This window comes from Mirounga angustirostris, unplaced genomic scaffold (assembly GCF_029215605.1).
Source record: "Mirounga angustirostris isolate CCGP_5_RB_7025 unplaced genomic scaffold, mMirAng1.0.hap1 SCAF_3, whole genome shotgun sequence".
Classification (NCBI taxonomy): domain Eukaryota; kingdom Metazoa; phylum Chordata; class Mammalia; order Carnivora; family Phocidae; genus Mirounga; species Mirounga angustirostris.
Window position 1 is genome coordinate 65197769 of NW_026991711.1, and position 23688 is coordinate 65221456.

The window sequence follows — 23688 nt, forward strand, 5'->3', positions numbered from 1 at the left end:
GTCAGGCCATCGCTAATGCACCATTATTCTATTTGGTTGATTTCCATGGTGCCCAGAATGTTAGGAAGAGCAGAAGCTCAACAATCCTCTGTGGACTGATAAAAGCAGTTACTTATTTCTAAAGATTTTATTTATTCATGGAGGGGAGGGCAGAGGGAAATGGAGAGAGAGAATCTCAAGTTGACTCGGCACTGAGCATGGAGCCCAATGTGGGGCTCAATCTCATGACTCTGAGACCATGCCCTGAGCTGAAATCAAGAACCAGACGCTTAACCAACTGAGCCACCCAGATGCCCCAAAGCAGTTACTTATTTTTAAAAACAGAAGAATGTGTGTTTTCTGTCGTGGTTAAATTTTATGACTGTTGACTCACTAATTGGTTTTTACTTACAAATTATATACAATAATTTATTATTTAAAATAAGCAGACATTATTGTTTCCCTTTGAGATGAATTATTAAATTAATATTGAATACCTATTCTGAAGGAAGTTCATTTTAAAATCAGGTCACATTAAGATCTCTTCAAAATGGGGAGGTGTTGGTCAAAGGGTACAAAGTTTCAGTTATGCAAGATGAATAAGTTCTAGACATCTACTGTACACCATAGTTTCTATAGCTAACAATACTGTATTGTATTCCTAAACATTTGCTACGAGGGTATATTTTATGTTATGTTATTACCACCAAAAAGAAAAAGGGACAGAAGAAAACTTTTGGAAGTGATAGATATGTTTTGGCACTGATTGTGGTGATGGTTTCACTGTTGTATACTTATTCCCAAATTAATCAAGTTATATACACTAAATATGTAAAGTTTTTTGTATGTTAATTATAACCTAAATAAAGTATTTTTTTATTGGTCTTCTTTCCCTGTGATAGAAGGAATGTGAATTGGTATGACAGTTGATTTGAGTAATTAAATAGTATTTCAGGATTAATTAGATTTGAAGCTTTGTCTTTCCAACTATTCTGAATCAGTTTTCTTATGATATTCTGCAGGTACAGTTTGTTGAAATAAGTTACCCGCTATGGCTCTTGGTCTCACTGATAGATTCAGTGCTGACAGTACTATTTAATTCTGTTATTACTCAACCACTATATAAGGATTACATGACCTTTATGAATATTATATATTTATCTTTCAAACTCTAGGTGGCTGAATCTTTACCTTATGGGAATATGTGCTCAACAATGAAAATATTGAAAAGGTGATTAAAATTTAATAAAGCTGCCAAGTCAATGAGATTGATCTCTTTAGAGATAATTTCCCTTGTGAGATTGTAGAAATGATATAAAATTCATTTTCAAACATTTGTCTGCAAAGCTTTTCAGATTTACTTATACTAGGAGATACCATTGAAGCTCCAGGAAAAAAAAATCTCAGAGTTTTAAAGGCTTCAGAGACTTTTTTTTTTTTTTGCTTGCTAAGACAAAGAAAAGCATTCTAGCAAAGGTGTACGAAGTTACAAACAGTATATTATCTAAATTTGCTTTGGAAAAGAAAATTAAAAGGGCATGTGGAACTGTTTGATGCTATTTCTCTTACATGGTTTTCTTGAAATTCTGAAGCCATACAATGAACAAAAAGGTCAGCTGATAAAACGCTTATATTTGGGACAAACCATTGCTCAGAAATGAAGCTGACAGTATCTCTCAAACTTTTGTTTTTAATAATGATTTGATGAATGTGCTTATTTTTGAATTTAACAAAGCACCACACTTACCTACTAAGAATCAAAAATAAGATAGTCGGCTTCTAGCAGTAGGGCGGACAGGTGTTTTGGTTTTGTTTTTTTTTTTAATCCTCCTGCAACAGAACACCTAGATGCCAGATATATTTCACAAAAAATGTGTAGCTGAGATCAAACAAAAGTAAGAGAATGCCTAGGGATCTTACATAAAGAAAAGACTAGTATCTGAGTGCTAATCTAGTTATGAGGTCTCACCTGATCTCAAAATATCAGAATGGCAGGGAACTAGAGTCTTGTTTCTTCATCTTCTTCCTCTTTCTCCCCCTCCCCCTCCCTTTCTCCTTCTCTACCTTGTTCTCCTCCTCCGTAGAGTCAGTTTTATTAATAAAGCACCCTGAAGATCTACATATGTTGTAGCTTTCATGTTTACAGAGAAGGAGCTTTTCACCATGATATGTTAGGATTCCCAACTCCCTGGCGAGTTTTTCAAATACTGAAATAGAGAAGCTGCCTCAAGGGACCCTAGCTTCCCTTTGGCTCAATATGCATGAGGTAGTGGTTCCCCAAAGTAAATCTAAACTAGATATCCTTAGGAGATTCTTTTGGTTAATCTACTGCTGGTGTCTATCCTGGAAAACAACGAACCCCTGCAGAGATCTATAATCTCTACAAATATAATTACAGGAAGAGTGGCTGGCTTATTCCCATTTAATAGCATTCTGGAAAAAAAAAAGTGTTAGCATCTAAAAAGGGACATACCCTTCACCAATCTATTAATAAGAATAGAATTTGTATGAAACACCACAGATTAGATATTAGATGGATTTTGTATTAAATGACCTTTAAGGGACAGTGAGCTCCTTTTTAGTGAGTTTTTTTCAAAGGAGATCTGCGTTGACTTCACATGGTTTAAACTACAGTTTTGGGGCACCTGGGTGGCTCAGTTGATAAGCCTCTGCCTTCGGCTCAGGTCATGATCCCAGGGTCCTGGGATGGAGCCCTGCATCGGGCGCTCCACTCAGCAGGAAGCCTGCTTCTCCCTCTCCCACTCCCCCTGCTGGTGTTCCCTCTATCGCTATCTCTCCTCTGTCAAATAAATAAATAAAATCTTTAAAATAGATACATAAACTACAGTTTTTCTGTGAACTACTCTCAGTGTGCACCTACGTTCTCATGTGTCAGAGCCACATGACCCGTTTACTTGGATTTGTGGTTCAAATTACACTACCTACAGCATCCAGGAAACACCAAACACTTAAAGGGGTATCAGGTTGATAGTGAACGGGAGCACCTGACAGAATGAAATACAAGTCCTTTGTGGAGAAGTATGCCTTCAACTCAGAACTCAGGATGCCCCAAATCAACCAAGTATAGCTCCCAGTATGAAATGGCAAAACACATGAGCAAATAAACCACCATGGGCAAAAGTCATCAGAAACTGAAATGGCTGAATAAAACATGAAAGGATTCAGACACTGAAATTATCAGATGGATAATATAAAATAAATATTTACAGAGGCCAGCTGTCAGTTTCATTGTGGTTCCTTTAAAGGTATCAAAAATATGAATAAAGAATAGCAGTACTGTAAATGACTAGGCAGTTGGGAAAGAACAAGTGTTGACGAGGATGGGGAAAAAAGCAACCCTTGTACACCGTTGGTGGGAATGTAAATTGGTGCAGCCACTGTGGAAAACAAAGAACTGAAAGAACTAAAAATAGTTCCTCAAAGAACTAAAAATAGAAATACCATATGATATAATTCCACTTGTGGGTATTTACCCAAAGAAAACAAAAACACTAATTTGAAAAGATATGTGCAACCCTATGGTTATTATAGCATTACTTATAGTAGCCAAATATGGAAGCAACTTAAGTGTCCATCAGTAGAGGATAAAGAAGATGTGGTACGTATATAGACAGTGGAATATTACACAGTTATAAAAAGGGATGAGATCATGCCATTTGAAGCAACATGGGTGGAACTACAAGGTATAGTGCTAAGTGAAATAAGTCCGATTGAGAGAGACAAATACCATTTCATTCATATGTGGAATCTAAACAAACAAACAAAAGGCAGAATCAGACATATAAATACAGAGAACCAACTAATGCTTGCCAGAGGGGAGTTGGGAAAAATAGGCGAAGGAGAGAGGGAGATACAGGCTTCCAGTTATGGAATGAATAAGTCATTGGGAACAAAAGGCACAGCACTAAGTAGTGAGGGACATTGTAGTGGTGATGTGTGGGAACCAATGGTAGCTACACTTGTGAGGAACATATAGTATGTGAACTTGTCGAATCACTGTGCTGTATCCCTGAAGCTGATGTAACATTGTGTGTCAACTATACTCAATTTTTTTACAGAAAAAAAGGGAAAAGAGACTGTACATTAAAAAATAAAAAGACATTTTCCTAAGGATATACTTTAGAAAGAAGTAAAGTTCTAGAAGGTAGAACTGAGAGAAGGAATGGTAAAGAAATTTGCAAATATGAATAAATATACACAATTGTCAAAATTTGGGAGATAAAATATGGTAGGGTCATCAGAGCATTTACTCTGCTTCAGAAATTTCTTCTCCATCATATTCCTTTCTCCAGTCATGGGAATTTTGCAATATCTGAGCAGTCCTTGGCTTCGTCTTTCAAAGATTTTAACATGTAGCCTCCCTCTTTCTCCTTTTTTTCTCCTCTCTCCTTTCAGTGCTGTAGACTGAAAATTTATAGATTTAGGACTTTTATTCATGTTTTCAGCAAATATTCATTGAACGCTTGCTATATGCCAGAGATTGTTTCAGGCAATGAATATACAAAACATCTTGCTGTCTAGACACATATATGAATGAGTATATGGGATACAGTGCTAAAGATGCTGTGATAGAAGTATTCAGATCAAAGAAAGGAGTGACTGATTCTGAAACTTGAGAAGATGGAAAAGACTTCATAGAAAAAGTATTTCCAAGCCAGCAGGAGAAATCAAGGACATCCCAGGCAGAAGTATGCAGAAGTATGTGTGCAGAGAGGATTGATATGAAATCATACGACATGTTAGAGGAACCTCAAAAAAGTTTCACATGGCCTTAGCATGAAAAAGGAAGGGTTGAGTCCATAGTAAAAGATAAGACTGGAGAGAAAATCACGGGGTCAGCCCATGAGGCACTTGTCTACCACTCTAAGAAGTTTAGGCCTTACTGAATGGACTGCCATTGGTGTGGTAGGTAAACAAACCACAAGGCAGAATTTCCATTTGAATACCAAGATATATAGCCAGTCTGTAGAACAATGCAAGAAAACATCTGAAAATTTAAGGGTAAGGTCAGAAAATATGACCATCTAGGGGTGCCTCGGTGGCTCAGATGGTTAAGTGTCTGCCTTCGGCCTGGCTCATGGTTCCCAGGTCCTGGGATCGAGCCCCATGTCCAGCTCCCAGCACAGTGGGGAATCTGCTTCTCCCTCTCCCCCTGCTTGTGCTCTCTCTGCCTCTCTCTTTAAAATGGATAAATAAAAAGGAAGGAAGGAAGGAAGGAGGGAGGGAGGGAAGGAAGGAGGGAGGGAGGGAGGGAGGGAGGGAAAGAAAGAAAGAGAAAGAAAGAAAAGAAAGAAAGAAAAAGAAAGAAAGATAGAAAGAAAGAAAGAAAGAAAGAAAGAAAGAAAGAAAGAAAGAAAGAAAAGAAAAGAAAGAGAAAAGAAGGAAGAAAGAAAATATGACCATCTAACGTGAAAACCAGAGAATTAACAAAATGCTGATGAGGTTAACCAACCTCAGAATACTTTATTTATAGATATACATCAGCAAGATAAGCTTTGTAGAGGTGTAACATACATATATCAAGAAGACCAGACAGGCCCTCAACCACCTGAGATACTAGAGGGTTACTGAGGAATAGCCAATATTTGGATGAGTTGCAAGGAGCATTCATCATTGGTCAATAACTCACCCCCTTCCATCGTTGTGCTTAGCCTCTGATTCACTCTTCAGAGCAGATACCAGGACAGAGTGCCCTGTGCAAATGGCAGTTACCAAATTATTCTGCCAGCTATTGCCCCCATTATAAATAACAGTTTTCAGGTCTATTAGTCTCTTTTTTGGTTTGAATAAATCAACCCCCCAGAATTGCATCAATTTTAAACAAACCAGTAATATTTGTTTTTCTGAGCCTAACAAAGCTGAGGACTATGAATTTATCCAAGATAATGCTCACCTGCCAGAAAGTTTCTCCTTGGCAATATCTCTATTGGCAATAATATATATGATTATCTAAATGTCCTAAAAAATACCCATCCTCCTCTTAGCTCCTCCAGGCTATATCCAACTATGAAGCATGAAGTGGTAGAGCTCTGAATTTTATTCCTGGCATATTGTCTTCAAGTTTTGATTGGTTGAACAGCTAGTTGACTTTTACCCCATGAGCCAATGGTAACATTTTATAACCCCCTTGGAGAATTTCACAGATACATATTTTGGATTTATGGGTTTTGGATCTGAGGACTTTAAATTAGGACCAGTTTCATCTTAATAATTTCTGCTCACTGGCCATGGTCTGGAATTCTCTACATTAGCCTTCCACAGATTTTTAAAAATTATTTCCTTTTTTTTTAATTCAATTAGCCAACATATAGTACATTATTAGTTTCAGATGTACAGATCAGTAATTCATCACTTGCATATAACACCCAGTGCTCATCACATCACAGGCCCTCCTTAATGCCCATCACCCAATTACCCCATCCCCCCCCACCTTCCCTCCAGCAACCCTCAGTTTGTTTCCCATAGTTAAGAGTCTCTCATGGTCTGTCTCCCTCTCCGATTTCTTCCCATTCAGTTTTCTCTCCCTTGCCCTATGATCCTCTGTGCTGTGCCTTATACTCCACAAATGAGTGAAACCATATGATAATTGCCTTTCTCTGATTGATTTATTTCACTCAGCATAATACCCTCCAGTTCAATCCACGTCAGTGTAAATGGTAAGTATTCATCCTTTCTGATGGCTGAGTAATATTCCATTGTATATATGTGTATATATACACATACACATATATGTATATATCACATCTTCTTTATTCATTCATCTGTTGATGGATATCTTGGCTCTTTCCATAGTTTGGCTATTGTGGACATTGCTGCTATAAACATTGGGGTGCATGTGCCCCTTCAGATCACTACATTTGTATTTTTGGGGTAAATACCTAGTAGTGCAATTGCTGGGTTGTAGGGTAACTCTATTTTTAACGTCTTGAGGAACCTCCATACTGTTTTCCAGAGTGGCTATTCCAGCTTGCATTCCCACCAACAGTGTAGGAGGGTTCCCCTTTCTCCACATCCTTGCCAACCTTTGTTGTTTATTGACTTGTTAGTTTTAGCCATTCTGATTGGTGAGGGGTGGTATCTCATTGTGGTTTTGATTTGTATTCCCGATGCCAAATGATGTTGAGCATTTTTTTCATGTGTTTGTTGGCCATTTGTATGTCATCTTTGGAGAAATGTCTGTTCATGTCTTCTGCTGATTTCTGGACTAGATTATTTGTTTTTTGGGTGTTGAGTTTGAAAAGTTCTTTATAGATCTTGGATACTAGCCCTTTATCTGATACGGCATTTGCAAAATCTTCTCCCATTCCATTGGTTGCCTTTTAGTTTTGTTGACTGTTTCCTTTGCTGTGCAGAAGCTTTTTATCTTGATGAAGTCTCAATAGTTCATTGCTTTTGTTTCCCTTGCCTTTGGAGACGTGTCTTTCGGCCAAGGTCAAAAAGTTGCTGCCTGCATTCTCCTCTAGGATTTTGATGGATTCCTGTCTCACTTCTAGGTCTTTCATCCATTTTGAGTTTATCTTTGTGTATGATATAAGAAAATGGTCCAGTTTCATTTTTCTACATATGGCAGCCCAATTCTCCCAACACCATTTGTTGAAGAGACTGTCTTTTTTCCACTGGATCTTCTTTCCTGCTTTGTCGAAAATCAGTTGACCATAGAGTTGAGGGTCCATTTCTGGGTTCTTTACTCTGTTTCATTGATCTATGTGTCTGTTTTTGTGCCAATACCATACTGTCTTGATGACTGCAGCTTTATAATAGAGCTTGAAGTCTGGAATTGTGATGCCACCAGCTTTGCTTTTCTTTTTCAACATTCCTCTGGCTATTCAGGGTCTCTTCTGGTTCCACACAAATTTTAGGATTATTTGTCCCAGCTCTGTGAAAAAGGTCAATGGTACTTTTTTTTTCTTTTAAGATTTTATTTATTTGACAGAGAGAGACACAGCAAGAGAGGGAACACAAGCAGGGGGAGTGGGAGAGGGAGAAGCAAGCTTCCCACCGAGCAGGGAGCCCAATGTGGGGCTCGATCCCATGACCCTGGGATCATGGCCTGAGCCGAAGGCAGATGCTTAACAACTGAGCCACCCAGGCACCCCTCGATGGTACTTTGATAGGGATCGCTTTGAATGTGTAGGTTGCTCTGGGTAGCATAGACATTTTAACAATATTTGTTCTTCCAATCCATGAGCATGGAATGTTTTTCCATTTCTTTGTGTCTTCCTCAATTTCGTTCATAAGTGTTCTGTAGTTCTTAGGGTACAGATCCTTTACCTCTTTGGTTAAGTTTATTGCTAGGTATCTTATGGTTTTGGGTGCAATTATAAATGGGATCGATTCCTTAATTTCTCTTTCTTCTGTCTCATTGTTAGTGTACAGAAATGCAACTGATTTCTCTGTGTTGACTTTCTAACCTGCCACGTTGCTGAATTCTGGTATGAGTTCTAGCAATTTTGGAGTGGAGTCTTTCGGGTTTTCCACATAGAGTATCATGTCATCTGCAGAGTGGAGTTTGACTTCTTCTTTGCCAATTTGAATGCTTTTTATTTCTTTTTGTTGTCTGATTGCTGTGGCTAGGACTTCTAGTACTATGTTGAACAACAGCGGTGAGAGCGGGCATCCCTGTCGTGTTCCTGACCTTAGGGGAAAAGCTCTCAGTTTTTCCCCATTGAGAATGATATTTGCTGTGGGCTTTTCATAAATGGCTTTTATGATACCGAGGGTCCCTCTATCCCTACACTGTGGAGAATTTTAATCAAGAAAGGATGCTACATTTTGTCAAATGCTTTTTCTGCATCAATTGAGAGGATCACATGGTTCTTTTCCTTTCTTTTGTTAATGTCCTTTCTTTTGATTGATTTGCAGATGTTGAACCACCCTTGCAGCCCAGGAATAAATCCCACTTGGTCATGGTGAATAATCCTTTTAATGTACTGTTGGATCCTATTGGCTAGTATCTTGGTAAGAATTTTGGCATCCATGTTCATCAGGGATATTGGTCTGTAATTCTCCTTTTTGGTGGGGTTTTTATCTGGTTTTGGGATCAAGGTAATGCTGGCCTCATAGAATGAGTTTGAAAGTTTTCCTTCCATTTCTATTTTTTGAAGCAGCTTCAGAAGAATAGGTATTAGCTCTTCTTTAAATGTTTGTAGAATGCCCTTGGGAAGCCACCTGGCCCTAGACTCTTGTTTGTTGGGAGATTTTTGATTACTGCTTCAATTTCTTTGCTGGTTATGGGTCTATTCAGGTTTTCTATTACTTCCTGTTTCAGTTTTGGTGTTTATAAGTTTCTAGGAATGCATATTGCTTAATTTGCTGGCATATAGTTGCTCATAATATGTTCTTAAAATTGTATTTCCTTGGTGTTGGTCATAATCTCTCCTCTTTCATTCATGATTTTATTAATTTGGGTCCATTCTCTTTTCTTTCTGATAAGTCTGGCTAGGGGTTTATCAATCTTATTAATTCTTTCAAAGAACCAGCTTCTAGTTTCGTTGATCTGATCTACTGTTCTTTTGGTTTCTATTTCATTGATTTCTGCTCTAATCTTTATTATTTCTCATCTCCTGCTTGCTTTAGGCTCTATTTGCTGTTCTTTCTCCAGCTCCTTTAGGTGTAAGTTTAGCTTGTATATTTGAGACTTTTCTAGTTTCTTGAGAAAGTCTTGTATTGCTATGTACTTCCCTCTTAGGACGGCCTTTGCTTCATCCTAAAGGTTCTGAATGTTTACGTTTTCATTTTCATTTGTTTCCTTGAATTTTTAAAATTCTTCTTTAATTTCCTCGTTGACCCATTCATTCTTTAGTAGGATGCTCTTTAGCCTCCAAGTATTTGAGTTCCTTCCAAATTTCCTCTTGTGATTGAGTTCCAGTTTCAAAGCACTGTGGTCTGAAAATATGCAGGGAATAATCCCAGTCTTTTGGTACCTGATTTGTGACCCAGTATGTTTTCTATTCTGGAGAATGTTCCATGTGTACTCGAGAAGAATGTGTATTCTGTTGCTTTAGGATGGAATGTTCTGAATATATCTGTGAAGTCCATCTGATCCAATGTGTCATTCAAAGCCTTTATTTCCTTGTTGATCTTCTGCTTAGATGATTTGTCCTTTGCAGTGAGGGGAGTGTTAAAGTCCCCTACTATTATTGTGTTGTTATCAATGTGTTCCTTTAATTTTGTTATTAATTGTTTATAGAATTGGCTGCTCCCAAGTTAGGACCATAAATATTTACAATTGTTAGATATTCTTGTTGGATAGACCCTTAAGTATGATATAGTGTCCCTCTTCATCTCTTACTACAGTCTTTGGTTTAAAATCTAATTTGTCTGATATAAGGATTGCTACCCCAGCTTTCTTGTGATGTCCATTAGCGTGATACACTGTTCTCCATCCCCTTACTTTCAATTTGGAGGTGTCTTTGGGTCTAAAATGAGTCTCTTGTAGACAGCATTTGGATGTGTCTTGCTTTTTTTTTTTTTTTTTTTATCCAATCTGATACCCGTGTCTTTTGATTGGAGCATTTAGCCCATTTACATTCAGAATAACTATTGAAAGATATGAATTTAATGCCATTGTATTACCTGTAAAGTCACTGTTTCTGTATATTGTCCCTGTTCCTTTCTGATCTGTGTTACTGTGGGGTTCTCTCTTTGCTTACAGGATCCCCTTTAATAGTTCTTGCAGGGCTGGTTTAGTGATCACAAATTCCTTAAGTTCCTGTTTGTCCTGGAAACTATCTCTCCTTCCATTTTGAATGACAGCCTTGCTGGGTAAAGGATTCTTTGCTGCATGTTTTTCTCATTTAGTACCCTGAATATATATATCATGCCAGTCCTTTCTGGCCTGCCAGGTCTCTGTGGATAAGTTTGCTGCCAGTCTAATGTTTCTACCCTTGTAGGTTAAGGACTTCTTGTCTCAAGCTCTGTTCAGGATTTTCTCTTCATCTCCAAAATTTGCAAGCTTCACTTTTATATGTTGGGGTGTTGATCTATTTTTGTTGATTTGAGGGGGGTTCTCTATTCCTCCTGGACTCGAATGCCTGTTTCCTTCCACAGATTAGGGAAGTTCTCAGCTATGATTTGTTCGAATATACTGTCTGTCCCTCTCTCTCTTTCCTCTTCCTCTGGGACCCCAATCAATTTAATATTGTTTTGCTTTATGGTATTGCTGATTTCTCAAAGCCTCCTCTCATGATCCCTTAGTTGTTTTTCTCTCTTTTCCTCAGCTTCCTTACATTCCAACATTCTGTATTCTGTCACTGACTTTCTCTTCTGCCTCATTTACCCTAGCCACTGGAGCATCCAGTTTAGACTGCATCTCAGTTAAAGCATTTTTAATTTCAGCCTGATTAGATTTTAGTTCTTTTATTTCTTCACTAAGGGATTCTGTAGTGTCTTTTATGCTTTTTTCAAGCCCAACTAGGATCTTTATAATCATTATTCTGAATTCCAGGTCCAACATTTTACTTATATCCATATATCCATATAAATCTATGGCAGAGGGTATTACTTCTGGTTCTTTCTTTTGTGGTGAATTCCTCCTTCTAGTCATTCCTCTAGCTAGTCCAGAGATGAATAGATAAACGAGAGAACAAAAAAGAAATAAAAAATTAAAAATTAAAAAAATGTATCAACCACAACCCCAGCAAAATATACACTAGACAAATCAGAAGAGATCAAAAACCAAAAAAGTGGGGGGAAAGAATATAATCAAACAGGTTGACAGAACAGGGTGATACACTTGGTCCTGGGTGTATTTTGGTCTGTTTGTTAGAAGACACTTGATCCCACAATTGTAAAGATAGAAAAACTTATATATGTACAAAGATAAAATTGAATACAGTGAAAGGAAGCCAAAAATAAGAATATATCTATAAAATGTGAATGTAAAAATTAAAGTTAAAAAAAAAACCTTAAAAACAAAGAGTTGATAAAATAAGAAACTAGTTGAAAAGGAAAAAAAGAAAAGGAAAACTTAAAACTGAAAGATAAAAGAATCATGACAAAAATCTTGAATTCTATATATTATTTTCCCGTAGCAATGGAGTTTTGCAGTTCTTTATGCTCTGTAAACTTGGTATTGGCCTGATGTTCCAACTGGTCTTCTGGGGGAGAGGCCTGTTGCACTGATTCTCAGGTATCTTTGGCTGTGTGGGATTGCATCACCCCTTGCTTGGGGACCAGGCTCAGTGTAAGCTGCTTGGGGTTGTTCTATGTGGCTTTTGTTTCCTGAAGTCTTTCTGCGCAGCTTTAGAGGATGAAAATAAAAATGGCCCAGCCCTGATCTCCAGCCCCGGAGCTGAGAGATCCCGGCCCCCTCTCTTCAGTAAACCCTCAGGGAAAAGCAGTCTTCACTTTTGTGTGAGTCAAACTCTGCAGACTCCTGCGGTGTGCGCTAGTGGCAATCCTCCTGGGAAAGGGAGGGGGTCACCTTGGAGCTGCTGCTTGCAGGGCCCCTGCCTGGAGAGGGGTCACCCGATCCTGCGCACACCCATGCCGCCCCTCCCAGAGGAAGGAGGAGGGTTGCCGCAGTTTCTGCCCTTTGCAGGGTCCCTGTACAGAGTGGTCGCCCTATCATGCCGCAGTTTGCGGTTTATGGCAATCAGAGCTGAGAGCCCATTCCTGGGCTCGCTATTTGTAGCTGGTTTCCCGCTCTGATGCTTGGGAACTCTGCTGGCTCAGGCCCCCGCATTCTTTCTGTGACCCCAGGGACCCGAGACCACACTGTACAACCTAGGATTCTGCCCCGCTGCGCCACCTGAGCACCTTTCAGGCAGGGATGTCTGTCACTGGAGCAGACTTCTAAAAGTTCGGATTTTGTGCTCCAGGGCTATATCACGTTCCAATGGCCAGTTTACAGAGGCTCCCTCCCCCCACCATTTATCTTCATATATATCCCCTCAGATTCACTTCTCCGCACCTCCTACCTTGCAAAAAGTGGTTGGTTTTTTATTTGTAGGATTCCAGCAATTCTTTTCTTACATCTCAGGTTGAATTCACTGGTATTCAGAATGATTTGATAGTTATCTAGCTAAATTCAAGGGACCAGGATGAAATAAGGCCCCTACTCTTCCACCATCTTGCCTCCCTCCTAGCATTCCACATATTTTAATAAAATATTTATGAAGCAGTTTTAAAATTTCCATTGATTTATACTTTCAAAGATTTTAATGCTTACTCTTTTAAAAGATTTATTTTAGGGACACCTGGGTGGCTCAGTCATTGGGCGTCTGCCTTCAGCTCAGGTCATGATCCCAGGGTCCTGGGATCGAGCCCCGCATCGGGCTCCCTGCTCGGCAGGAAGCCTGCTTCTCCCTCTCTCCCATTCCCCCTGCTTGTGTTCCCTCTCTCATTGTCTCTCTCTCTGTAAATAAATAAATAAAATCTTTTAAAAAAATAAATAAAAGATTTATTTATTTTAGAGAGGGAGAGCATGAGTAAGGGGCGGGGCAGAGGGAAAGAATCTCAAACTGAGTGGAGCCCCCACATGGGGTGGGGCTCAATCCCAGGACCCCAGGATCATGACCTGAGCCAAAATCAGGAGTCGGTCACTCAACCAACTGAGCCACCCAGGTACCCCTAATGCTTACTTTTAAACACCCTCAGGTTTGTTCATATTATAACAAAAAGCAGATTTTAAAAATAATTGGAAGCATTTCAAGCACCATCAATCAACCTCCCAGGTTGTAACCTTTGTGTGTAATTACATTTTTGTAACTAAATTTACTTTTCTTTTTAGTTACATTACAAGATATATATGGTACCAATTAATTATCAGCTTCAGACTGTACCTAAATCTTGTCACAAGTTGTTAATGAGCGTGATATTCTGTAAAGACCAATGCTTAAACAAATAATTATTGTACTGGTAGGTCTTTCATCCTGAAGTAATCACTAACTTGCTATCACATCTTTTTCTTTCTTTTTTTTTAAATTTCACAGCTATAGTATTAATTGGCAGATACCAGCTGCATGGTTAATCTGTATCTCACTGTCCTTTAATTCCTTCTCCAACCCACATACCATTCTCAGCACTCACTGTCTTACCTCCATGTCCCTTTGTTCCATTCTGTTACATCCACCCTCATATTTCCAAACTGGATCAACTGCTGCTGATTTTAGAACTGTCGGCATATTGTGATGGTGAGAATAAAAATGTGTTCTGGGATATCTGAACATGTAGGTTAAGTAGAAGCCAAAGGATATTTTTCCACCCCAACTGCATCTTATAATCTCAGTAATTTCTCACTCACCCCTCATACCTTGACTAGCCCGTGGGACAGCGCTTAGTCAAAAAGAATCAGATGATATGAGTACGATGGTGTGCAGTTCCATTCAGCTGCAAGTGTTTAGTGAGCCCTGCCCTCTGTGCAGCTTGTCTCAGCATTATGGGCAATGAAATGCCAGGTTCTCTTTTAAGATCAAGCATAGACTCAACCCCTCTCCTTGGTTAAGACTCGTAAGAATTTTAGGAGAGTCTCCAGCTGAGAAGGAATTGCAATACAAGTAACACCTACCTTTGCAACAACAGGAATGAATCTAGAGGATATTACACTAAGTGAAATTAGCCAGACAGAGAAAGACAAATGCTATATGACTTCACTTAAATGTGGAATGTTAAAGAAAGGTTGAACTCGTAGAAACAACAGGGAAAGAGTGGGGGAGATGGGAAGGTGCTGATCAAAAGTACAAGCATTCAGTTAGAAGATGAATAAGTTCTAGGGGTCTTATGTACAGCATGGTGACCAGTTTATGCTACTGTGTTGTGTGCTTGAACTTTGCTAAGAAAGTAGACCTTAAGCATTCTCACATGTACACAAAGTAGCTTGATATAAGTTGATAGACGTGTTAACCTAATTGGGGTAATTATCTCATGAAGTATATGTTTGTCAGATATTCACATGATACTGTAGACTTTACAGATGTACAATTTGTCAATTATGCCTAAATAAGGCTGAAAAATCAGTGATGCAGACTTTTCTGGTTGGGGTGAGATTTTCATAGATCCACAGAGCTAAAGATGGAATAAATATTAACATGGGTATCATCCTTCTAGAGTTTACAAAATATCTTTATTTTTTCTCCATTTGAGAGGCTTGCAGAAGTTAAATAACTGACTCTGGTTACTCAGTGTGATAGGTTAAATAAAGGTGCCCTAAAAATATCCACACCCTAATCCCTGGCACCTGTGAATGTTACCTTACATGTAAAAGAGACTTCACAGAGGTAAAGGTAAAGGTAAATATCTTGAGTTGGGGAGATGATCCTGGATCATCTGGGTGGGTCCAAAGGAATCACTAGGGTCTTTATGAGAGAGAGCAGTAGAAGATTCCATGAGGGAAGGAAAAGATTGGAGTGATGGGAGGAAATGGTTATGAGCCAAGGAACGTGGGAGCCTCCAGAAGCTGGAAGAGGCAAGGAATGGACTGTCCCCTGGAGGGTCCAGAAGGGGGACCGTCACTGTAGCCCTGTAAGGCTCATTTTGGGCTTTTGCGCTGCAGAACTGGGAGAGAACAAATGTGTGTTTTAAGACACTAAATGTGTGGTAATGTGTTACAGCAGCAACAAGATTACTAATGAAGCCAGGAAATGCTGGTATTTGCAGTGCCAGGTAGAACTGACATGCTCGTTATTCCGCACTCATCGTGCTTGTGCTGTCCATAGCTCTGAAAGTTCTCAAAATTCCACATCATCAGGTAAGTGTTATATCAAGTCCAAGTCTTTTCCAAAGAGGAAGCAAGACATCTTTGTAAATTGTATGGTTTAGAAATTTTCTTTCCAAATTATAGCTGTGAAGGGAAATTTCTACCTTTTTCAGTTGCCCACATAGGCAGTCTCTTTGGGCTTGGACAAATTTTTAATTACTCCTTGAGTAATTAGCATTCTTATATTAAGGATGACTAGAATTTCATAAAAAAAAATTTTTTTTAAGTTCTCTAATGGGATGGACTCGGTAGATCTTAAAATTATCCTGCTACTCTAAAATCTTATTTACACATTGTTTTGTTTTACACAGTTTCACTGAAAGTATAAACAACCAAAATATAGTCTATATTGTAGTTTCTAAATAATGGTCCCATTTTTGCCTCCAATAAATCCTAATGTGATAATGATAGATTTGCCTTTTTGCAAAAATCCCTTCAGCCAATTTGGTGAGACTAAAAGAAAATTGAATTTTTTTCAGCAAGAAAGATTGTAAAGCTAATTTCTCTAATGCTTTATGATTCACATAAGCCAAAGTTAAAAGATTATATATATTCACATTTCAGAATTCTAGTGATTACTTGGGTTTGCTAAAAGAGTTTCAGAAAGAGAAAAAAAGAGCAGTCAATCCTATTTCAGGCAGACAAGTGGTATTATAGTTTAAAGGTGATTTTTTTTTTTTCCACAAGACTTCACCCATGGGCATTATTTTGGATGGATGTGGGAAATTGTGTCAGGAGTCAGAGAAACCATCTAAGAAAGAGAAGGAGGACTGTTCGGGCTGAGAATAGGAGGAGGGTTCCCATTGTGTCTGGCCTTGTTGGCCAGCCTCAAACAACTTCCAGAACCTTCGAGTTTTAGGAGTGCCTGGGACCAAGAATATCTTATATGTAAACTCCAATAATAAAAAGTAAAGAAAGAGAACCTCGGACTCACCCTCATGCCACTATAATCATAGTTCCTAGGACAGTGCTTGACACACGGTAGACACTCAGTAGGATTTGTGGAGTCCATGCATGAGTGCATGAATGAATAAATATAAAAGCAGTTACTTCCCTGAATATTTTTTTAGTAACTAATGACATGTCTAAATGGCACTAAGCTTATGTACTCCTAGTGGAATCACCACCACCCTCAACAAGTATGTGAGATGGCAGGGTGTATCGGATATTTTATCAAGTCAAGCATATTTTCATTATCAAAAGATTTTCCTCTGAAAGCAATGCCTTCTCTAACTGAGCATATAACAATCTATTGTTCTCAAGTAATGAAGAATCCTATTATGGTTTGATATGTTTCATAACAACTAGTTGTTTGGGAGGCTACTTGGCAGACTCAGTGGTCTAAGAGGGGAGAGAGCAGGACACTTGGATCCAGGAGTTTCTATCCCTGAAATAGATGTCACCAGGAGGAGAATGTCGTTATCTCCAACCAATATGTATCATGTAATGTTCTTCATCATAAGTGAGCTGAGATTTTCGATTAGCATTTGATATAGATGAATGTGGTAAATACATAACTTCCTCCCAAATCATAAGTATCAATTTTTCCACAAAAGTCTGAATCTATGAAAAAGAATGCGGGCACCTGGGTGGCTCAGTCCGTTAAGTATCTGCTTCTACTCAGGTCATGATCCCGGGGTCCTGGGATCGAGCCCCAGGGGCTGGACTCCCTACTCAGCAGGGAGCCTGCTTTTACCTCTCCCTCTGCCCCTGCCCCTGCTTGTGCTCTCTCTTGCTCTCACGTTTGGTCTCTCTCTCGAGTAAATAAATCTTAAAAGAAGAAGAAGAAGAAGAAGAGGAGGAGGAGGAGAGGGGAGGGGAGGGGAGGAGGAGGAGGAGGAGGAGGAGGAGAGGGGAGGGGAGAGGAGGAGGAGGAGGAGAGGGGAGGAGAGAGGAGGAGGAGGAGGAGGAGAGGGGAGGGGAGGGGAGGAGGAGGAGGAGAGGGGAGGGGAGGAGGAGGAGGAGAGGGGAGGGGAGGGGAGGAGGAGGAGGGGGAGGGGAGGGGAGGAGGGGGAGGGGAGGGGAGGAGGAGGAGAGGGCAGGGGAGAGGAGGAGGGGGAGGGGAGGGGAGGAGGAGGAGGAGAGGGGAGGGGAGAGGGGGAGGGGAGAGGAGGAGGAGGAGGAGAGAATGCTGTTTCAAGCAGTGCCTCCAGCCTCCCTTCACAGACGTAACACATGTGTACCGCGATCTGGGAACAGTAATAAGGCAGAGGAAGTATGTAGCACATACATCTGTCTGTCAGCCCTCAGACAAGCAGGGCAGCAAAGCTGAGGCCCTACAGGAAAGAATCTAAGCCAGAGGGAGAGAGTAAAGCATGATATACAATCTCCCAGTCACAGGTGGAGGGACAGGTAAGGGTATAAATGGAATGTGCAAATCTCAGGCAAGGTGACATTCCAGGGAGCTGGGTAAAGCCAGTTGAAGAGGGAGGGACTGGTCAGGCAGCAATGGGCTCAAGTGTGATTCTGGCACAAGCAGAGTCCAGGTGGCTGCGTAGAGTTCAAGACAGAGGCAAGGGCATTGGTTAGGAACAAATATCAGGAAGGGCATTTTAGGTTTTAAGTGGCAAGCCGATCTATAGGAAGACACAAAGTTGATCTTAGTTTTGTGGGGGTTTTTTATTGTGATAAAACAGGCAAACCATAAAGTTTGCCATCTTAATTATTTTTAAGTGTATAATTCAGGGGCATTTGGAGCATTCACAATCATTTGACACCAAAAGCAAAGGTAACAAAAGCAAAAATAAACATGTGGGACTACATCAAACTAAAAAGCTTCTGCACAACAAAGGAAACCATCAATAAGATGAAAAAGCAACCTATCAAATGGGAGAAAATATCTTCAAATCATATATGAGGAGTTAATATCCAAAATATATAAAGAACTCCTACAACTCAATAGCAAATATATATATACATATACATATATACATATACATATATATATATCTGATTAAAAATCAGCAGAAGAGGGGTGCCTGGGTGGCTCAGTCAGTCAAGCGTCTGCCTTCAGCCCAGGTCATGGTCCCAGGGCCCTGGGATTGAGCCCCGCATCGGGCTCCCTGCTCAGCAGAGAGCCTGCTTCTCCCTCTGCTGCTCACCCTGCTTGTACTCACTCGCTCTCTCAAATAAATAAATAAAATCTTTTTAAAAAATCAGAAGATCTGAATAGATATTTTTACTAAGAAGACATACAAATGGCCAAAAGGTATGTGAAAAGGTGCTCAACATCCCTAGTCATCAGGAAAATGCTAATCAAAACCATAATGAGAGATGACCTCACACCTATTAGAATGGCTATCATCAAAAAGACAAGAAATAAGTGTTGGCGAGGATGTGGAGAAAAGGGAACCCTCGTGCACTGTTGGTGGGAATAGAAATCGGTGCAGCACTGCAGAAAGCAGGATGGAGGTTCCTCAAAAGATTAAAAATAGAACTATCATGTGATGCAGCAATTCCACTTCTATTAGTCTGAAGAAAACAAAAACACCAATTAAAAAAGACATATGCACCCTTATGTTCCTTGCAGCATTTTTTTACAATAGTCAAGATACGGAAGCAGCCTAAGCATCTACGGATGGATGAATCACACACCAGCAACCACAAGCTCTTGCCCAGACACAGAATGCCTTACCTTCTGGGAGCTCAGCGTCTGAGCGTTTGGAGCAAAGTGAGGCCTCCTATGCTGAACCATAAAAGAAAACAACTCAACTTAAAATAAACCTGCTAAAGAGAATGGTAGAGTTGTTGAATCCTGACCTTTCACGCCATTTGTCTAGTAAGAGAGAATCCACACGCACCTCTAGAATAAAGAGGTACTTCTTTAGAGAGCATGCCTGAATTGACCTGTGAGCACAGCAGGACTATTTTATATGCTCTGGTCAGTCTCTTTTTCAAACTCCGCTCTTTCATGAAAGTGATAATCACCAGAATGATTATTTAAAAGAAAAAAAATAGGGCACCTGGGTGGCTCAGTTGGTTGAGCGACTGCCTTCGGCTCAGGTCATGATCCTGGAGTCCCGGGATCGAGTCCCGCATCGGGCTCCCTGCTCAGTGAGGAGCCTGCTTCTCCCTCTGACCCTCCCCCCTCTCATGTACTCTCTCTCATTCTTGCTCTCTCAAATGAATAAATAAATCTTAAAAAAAAAAAAAAGAACATTAAAAGAAAAAAAATAGATTATTTCCCTCTGAGGATCCAGGCCCTCAGAAAGGCAGTCTTCCCACCAGCAGAAAGGCAATTTTGAGCTGCCGAGAGAGCCTGCCTTCAAATCTATCTTCGCTGCCAAATTCCCCTCAGCCTAGGGTCTACAATTCCCTTAGGAGCAAGGCTTTGAGATTTGACGCACAAAATCTCCCCAAGTCACACTTCACATGCAGCAGCTCTTTGATCCTTGGACAACTAGCAGAGTGGTCTGGGGGAGCAGGGAAAGGGAGAATAGGGAACATCCAGTGCCAGGTATCAGAGGAACAGTCCTGACTGGGCTGAGCAGTTAAGCTGAACTGTCGATGGACCACTTGACCTGGGCGGGTGGCTGCCAGTCTTCCATTTAGACAGGCCCACAGTGCCCCCTGCAGGGAGGAGAGCAGAGGTTTGGCTGGCTTTGTTCTAGGTTATTTCACTATTTGGGTAGAAACGGGATAGATAAGAAGCTGAAAAAATATGAAATGTCTCGATCTACCAGATATGGGATATTAGCTTTCCCAGCTTGACTCTGAGCTCGGCAAGTTTGTAGTCAACAGAATCAGGACATCGGGAATGACAATCTTTCTTTCAAAGGACAAGCAGAAGTCATTTAAAGTTTAATCTTAGAGAAACACATGACCCCTTTCCCTTCACCTTAATAGACATATCTTGCAATCTTCATGACTTTTATGATTTTTAATTCTGTATGCTTAATTTTAAATGATTATGATTTATGTATACCAAACTTCATTTATTTTTTTATCAATCTATTGTATAATGCTTCAATGGCCACATAAGTCTATTAATATTAAGTTGCTGGATAATAATTTACCTAATCATATTTTTGTGCTTTGACGCTTTGGCCCATATCTAATCTAAATGTTGTGTACAAATGACTTGTTTCCCTTGAATTAATTATTTAGGATAACAGCATAGTGACAGATGTGGCAGATGTGTAGACGCTGGAGGAATAAAGATTTGAATTCAGAACTGGACTTTTCCACTTTTAGGCAACATGCCCGTGGGAATATTAATAATCCTCTCTGAAGCTCAAATGTCTCTCTCTCAAATAAAATAAACAAAAAATCTTAAAAAAAAAGAGAGCAAGAAAGAAGAGGAAGAGTTCAGTGTAAAACAGACAGAGCCTGGAGGGACAGTGTCAGAGCATTGATACAGGAGAGAGCCCAGAGCGTACAGGAAAATCGGAGAGTGGAGGAAGGCGCTTTTAAAAGGTGTTGCCCCAGATTAGGAATCATATCTCTCTAATGTTCTTCAGTGAATAAAAATAAAGAATGTAAACACTTTATAAAATTTGTGGCTGCTGATTCTGCCTCTGGAACGTGATTTTGCTCTGCAAACAATGTGGATCCCTAGATGCATAGGAATTAAGCCATCATCATCAACTTTATTAGTATTATCACGTACTTATTCATAGACTTGAGATGACAGTATGAGGAGTGAAATCATTTTCATGACTAATAGCATTTTTCTATTCAGAAAGAATGTTCTGGTTTACACTGATCCGACTGCCTTTCAAAAGGGTGTACCAAGCTTTTCCCCTGGTCATCTGCTGTGCCAGGGTCTCCCGCTGGTTGAATTAGGTCAGTCACCAAGTAGCCTCTCTCTAGAAACCTGAGCATGTCTGTGCTTACTGGTGGTGGGACTCACTTAATCTTGGGGGGGAAGGGGTGCTTCTGGAGAATGCTGTTGTCTCCATGAGAAGCAAAGGCAAGGCAAGGACTTGACAGCTCTTCTCTCCCCAGGCCACTTCCCCGGGCCCCCATGGCGGGGGGTGGGGGGGAGGTGGCAGTCATTAACTTTTATTGTCTCAGCAACTCTACAGTAAGTGTATATAACTGTATCACAAATCACAAAAAGTCTAATCTAGATTTACCAAGCTGATGAGAACAGCAGTTTCAGCCTTGAAGGGATCCAATTCTTAAAGGCTTCTCAAGGACTTCTGCTTTCAGAGTTCAAGCCAGAGATCTGTTATCTTCTTGACCTGAATACCTAGTGAAAAGCTAAAAACAAACAATATCTGTATTAACTCAAGTTTACAATGAAATGGAAAGCAAAATTTAGAACAAGAGCAGAACCATGGATGTAGACCAGTTCACGCGAGTCGTAAAACATTACCAGCTCTGTAAATAAATAATGCCCCTGGCCAGAGTAAATAATTGGCAAGTATCCATCTTTGCATCATGAATAGCAGTAGAACTGAGAATATTCACTTACAAAAGCAATGGCCACTCCAGTACCTCAGTCTAATTAAAGACGAAAAAGGGGCGCCTGGGTGGCTCAGTTGGTTAAGTGACTGCCTTCGGCTCAGGTCATGATCCTGGAGTCCCTGGATCGAGTCCCGCGTCGGGCTCCCTGCTCGGCGGGGAGTCTGCTTCTCCCTCTGACCCTCCCCCCTCTCATGTGCTCTCTCTCATTCTCTCTCTCTCAAATAAATAAATAAAATCTTTAAAAAAAAAGACAAAAAAATATAAAACATCTAGAAAAAGGAACTGTTTAAGTCACCACCAATGTGTACTGATAAAAGTCATGGAGTAATACAATAGCTTCTGCCCACAGTAATAATTCATGACACGGCCACAAGAGTCAAGGCATTGCGTTGATAAGTTTTGTGTGACATTGGGATCTCTTTAGTAAAATATGATAGATGTTTCTGGAAATGTGAAGTAGTCAAAGATGTCATTGAGTGAGTAGCTTTCAAAAAAGAAATTATTTCATATATTTAAGCCATTTTAAAGGGAAGCTTGAAGTTCTATTGAATTGATTACATTTAGCAGAAAGTTCTAATTCAGAAGCATTAGATGAAAAGAAGTTTGGCGGGGCGCCTGGGTGGCTCAGATGGTTAAGTGTCTGCCTTCGGCTCAGGTCATGATCCCAGAGTCCTGGGATCAAGCCCCGCATCGGGCTCCTGGCTCAGCGGGGAGCCTGCTTCTCCCTCTCCCTCTGCCTCTCTCCCTGCTCATGCTCTCTCTCTCTCTGTGTATCTCTATGTCTCAAATGAATAAATAAAATCTTTAAAAAAAAAAAAAAAGAAAGAAAAGAAATTTGGAATTCTTGAGATGCAGGGCAATGGCTAGAATAGTGAAGCCTGAAGCATAGTAAGCCTTACTCTCACCCTTACATACACACAGCACATACTAAAAACATACATGTAATTTTTAAAATTAGTCATAATGGCCATGAATGGAAAAGAGATGCCTTAGTACCTGGGAGGGCCATTGGGTGGGCAGAACTGGGAAGGGCTGGGATGAGTGGCTGGCTTCAACAAGCTTGTCTACAAGTGCAACTTGGATCTTTTTAGTACTGGGGCGAAATCCCCCCCCCCCCCCATGCAATCACCACCAGCAGCAGCCCCTCTGCTTCATCTGTTCCCACTGGCCTCCCCCTGACTCACTCCTCTTCCTGCCAAGTGCCAAAACTGTCTGAGCCGGAAGGGAAGTGGGAAGGAGGGGCAGGTAACAGAAGAGTGGAGCTTGCCTTATCAGCTTGAAAGAGGGCCACTAATGGAGCACCTGGCTGGCTCAGCTAATAAGGCATGTGACCCTGGGGCGCCTGGGTGGCTCAGTCGGTAAGCGTCTGCCTTCGGCTCAGGTCATGATCCCAGGGTCCTGGGATCGAGCCCTGCATCGGGCTCCCTGCTCTGCTGGAAGCCTGCTTCTTGCTCTCCCACTCCCCCTGCTTGTGTTCCCTCTCTCGCTGTCTCTCTCTCTGTCAAATAAATAAAATCTTTTAAAAAAATACAGGTCTCATCTTTAAAAAAGAAAAAAAAGGCATGTGACCCTTGATCTCA

At 40.4% G+C, this 23688-nt stretch overlaps 1 long non-coding RNA gene across 7 annotated transcripts in view; it reads right to left on the reverse strand.

The window, feature by feature from the left end:
- LOC123838593 (uncharacterized) overlaps positions 1-23688 on the reverse strand; it is a 61967-nt gene that overhangs the window by 15029 nt on the left and 23250 nt on the right. For 4 of the 7 annotated variants that reach the window (XR_010410036.1, XR_010410033.1, XR_010410038.1 and 1 more), the window contains exon 3: positions 21775-21901. This is a non-coding gene — a long non-coding RNA (uncharacterized LOC123838593). Of the gene's footprint in view, positions 1-17946; positions 19383-21631; positions 21902-23688 lie in introns of those variants that run through there. The other 3 variants (XR_010410035.1, XR_010410034.1, XR_010410032.1) reach the window with 3 other exon arrangements.